The sequence below is a fragment of the Humulus lupulus genome, chromosome 4, assembly GCF_963169125.1.
Source record: "Humulus lupulus chromosome 4, drHumLupu1.1, whole genome shotgun sequence".
Classification (NCBI taxonomy): domain Eukaryota; kingdom Viridiplantae; phylum Streptophyta; class Magnoliopsida; order Rosales; family Cannabaceae; genus Humulus; species Humulus lupulus.
The window spans coordinates 244,723,996-244,727,690 of NC_084796.1; the positions used below are offsets into that span (position 1 = coordinate 244,723,996).

The 3,695-nt window shown below is 38.9% G+C and overlaps 1 non-coding gene across 1 annotated transcript; it reads right to left on the reverse strand.

Annotated features, from left to right (window-relative positions):
* Positions 1 to 2,663: 2,663 nt before the first annotated feature.
* Positions 2,664 to 2,769, reverse strand: LOC133833374 (small nucleolar RNA R71). Its single transcript, XR_009892755.1, has one exon. It is a non-coding gene; the product is annotated as a small nucleolar RNA R71 (small nucleolar RNA).
* Between the last annotated feature and the right edge of the window lie 926 nt (positions 2,770 to 3,695).

The following is a 3,695-nucleotide window of genomic DNA, read 5'->3' on the forward strand; positions in this document are numbered from 1 at the left end:
CTACTACCTGGATTAGTTTGGATTGATGTCCCAGAGGCTAGATATTGGTTTGGGAACCTATGTTGATCATTTTTATTGATGGTATCCTATATTTGGTTATGACTAGGTGATCGCTAAAGGACTAAAGGTTGATCATTCTCAAGGGTCGTTCTTTTATTCATTCTAGCTCGAATCTGAGGTAAGAAAACTGAACCCTGTGTATGTATGACATGCATGAGTGTTATGAAGGCATGTTGATTGATAAATGTGGACATGGATTGCATATTAAATGCTAGTGAATATTGTTTACTTGTATATGGTGCTGACTAGTCAGGGGTACTGACCTAAGAGTCAGAAACGGCATAAGCGTCCTGAACGCAGGGCCGAAAGAAGATTAGATCTAATCGATATCAGCGTTGAATGACTCTAAGGCATTAACACTGGACCGACCCTAAGGTCGATGAACTTATAAGCGCTTGCCTAGTCTAAGACTAGTTAGTGGAGCCAAGGCCAAAGACCTAGGTGACCGTTTGTCACATGGCTAAGGAACGATGTTCCAAGGTTATGACTCTATGGTCATGAGGAAGGTTATGTTGGTGTCTAGTAACCATGCACCTATCCTGTTTAAGCTAGTGAAAGGTTCACTTATCTGTCAAGCCCTGGTGACCCTATCGTCACATGGCTAAAGGGAACTGTCCCCATCTTAGTGACTTTTGCGATTGTCACCTATCTGTTTTGGACTAAGGTCCTGAATGATTATTATGATCATTGTTGATATTATATCATGATATATTGTGTTTTCTTGCTGGACCTTGGCTCATGGGTGCTATGTGGTGCAGGTAAAGGGAAAGAAAAGCTCACCTAGCCTTAAGTGGAGAGTTTAGGTGGTGATGTGTACATATGCGGCCGCTTGACCACCACGACCAAGGTGTTCTCAGAGGAACTAGGGGGTTTACCCTATTTTTGCTGCTTAGGTCGGCGGAGTTGTAAATTTAAAACAGTAATGACCATTTTGTACTGTAAACAACTTGTAAATGTTTTGAATAGCTCATGAGCAGTTTATGTACTTAATGAAATATATCATTTCCTTTTTATTGGTTTTCCATCTTAGCCCGTTAATCATACTTAGAGCACGTTTTTAACCAAAGGACTCGGGTAGCGGGTCAAATTTCCGGTTCACCGATCATAGTAACTGTCCTGGGGTAACTAGGGCGTTACACTTTATTATGCAATTGTGGAACTTTGCTATTAATGCTTAATGCTAATTGAGGTTTATTCATTCAAGTAATTTTCATGCTTAATATTTACTATTGCTTGATCACCTTTAGTAAATGATTGAAATGATTGAGATTGCTTAAAAGGATTATAATTATTGGACAAAAGACTTGAATGGTGCAAGATTAATTTCTTTGATTTTAATTTTGTAAGGGTATAGACATATATCTTTGCCTTGCATAATCTAATAGAATTGGTGCTTGATATGAAATTCTTGAAATTAAATTGGCTTAGACATAAGTAATTTAATTAGAGAATTAAACCCATTTGATTTCGACGGAAACTTATGAACTTGGTTAAAATTCTTGATTAGTAAACTGTCAGTGTGCCACAACATTTTCATAGCATTGTTTCCGGTAATTGCATAATAGAGGGAATTAATTATCCTAGCTTACCATTTCATTATCAATTAATTTTCATATTGTATTCCATTAATATAGTTTTTAATTTTAGCTATTAGTTATTTTTAATTGCATAAAAAAAAGAAAAAACAACAACTTCCAATTTAATTTGAGTTTGGTTCTTTTATTTTTAATCATTTTGCTAGATTTTAATTTCACAATTTTAAGTTTAAAAACAATCCTTGTGGATACGATATTGGGTTCTTATCACCTTATTACTTGTTGACAGTGTACACTTGCACTTAGTATCTATTTTACACCAACAAGTTTTTGGCGCCGTTGCCGGGAATTGTTTAAAGTCATTTATTGTGAAATTAAGTATCTCGCAATTTGGTTTAAATTATTTTGTGCTAACTTGGGTGATTCTCATGCAATTTCAGGTTTATCCAGTGTATGAATGAGAATCAAGACCCTGAACTACTTTTCATTGATTTAGAAATCGAGCGTACCTTTAGAAGAAGGCAAAAGATACAAAAATAAAAAAGGGAAGTAGTAGTGATGGATGCTGAGCAAGGGGCTCAACCGGGAGTCGCTCAGAGGGCAGCAAATCTATCAGGAGTCGCTCATGATCCACCAGTAAATCTAGCAGGAGTTGCTCAAGATCGAGTAGCTCAAGGGGGAGTAGCTGCCAATAATGGGCAAAAAGCAGTTATTGTGGTTGATGACAGAGATCGTACTATCAGGCAATATGCTCTCCCCCTCTTCAATGAGCTCAATCCAAGAATCGTTAGACCAGAAATTCAGCCAGCATAGTTTGAATTGAAGCTCGTTATGTTCCAAATGCTTCAAACTGTGGGCCAGTTCAGTGGGATGCCAACAGAGGATCCTCACCTTCACCTTCGATTGTTCATTGAAGTGAGTGATTCATTCAGGCTGCCCGGAGTTACAGAATATGCCTTGAGACTGAAGTTGTTCTCATACTCCTTGAGGGACAGAGCTAGAGATTGGTTGAACTCTTTGCCATCCGATTCTGTGACTACTTGGCAAGAGTTGGCTGAGCGGATTTTGATGAAGTAATGAGATTACTTCATTTCAGCAACTTGATGGAGAATCTTTATATGAGGCATGGGAGCGGTTTTAAGGAGTTGTTGCACAAATGCCCTCATCATGGCATTCCTCATTGCTTCCAAATGGAGACATTTTATAATGGTCTAAATGCCTATACTAGAATGGTGGTTGATGCTTCAGCGAACGAGGCTCTTCTTGCTAAGTCCTATAATAAGGCATATGAAATACTTGAGAGGATATCCAACAATAACTATCAGTGGCCCACTTCTAGATTGTCTACAGGTAGAAAGGTGGCTGGTATTCATGATGTAGATGCCATCACTTCTTTGGCAGCCCAAGTATTCTCTATTTCTAATATGCTCAAGACAATGAATATGGGGATGAATCAATCAATGGGGCAGCCTATGGGGACACAATTTGGGCAAATGGAGAACATTTCTTGTGTGTATTGTGGTGAGGGTCATACTTTTGACAACTGTCCTTCCAATCCAGCAGCTGTGTGTTACATGGGGAACCAAAATAGGAATGGTCCTTATTCTAATTCCTACAACTCATCATGGAGGCAACACCCCAATTTTTCATGGAGTAATTAAGGGGCTGGCCCAAGCAATTCTTCTATGCCTCCAAGACCAAATTTCCCACCGGGTTATCCCCCATAAGCACCACAACAACAAACAATGCAATCTAGCTCTCTTGAGGACATGTTGAAGGAGTATATAGTGAAGAATGAAGCCATGATTCAAAGCCAAGCAGCATCATTGAGAAACTTGGAGATTCAAGTTGGACAACTTGCTAATGAGATGCGTAGTCAACCCCAAGTTTCATTGCCAAGTCACACCATAAATCCAAGACGAGAAGGTAAAGAGGAGTGCAAAGCAATCACTTTGAGAAGTGGGAAAGAGTTGGAGAATTCCAAGACAAATTTTGGGCATGAGGGTGAGCCCTCTTCAATCCAAATAAATGTGGAAATTCAAAAAGATGCTGAAATTCCTAGTGTACAAAAATCTGCCTCTGCCCCATATGCTGCAGGAA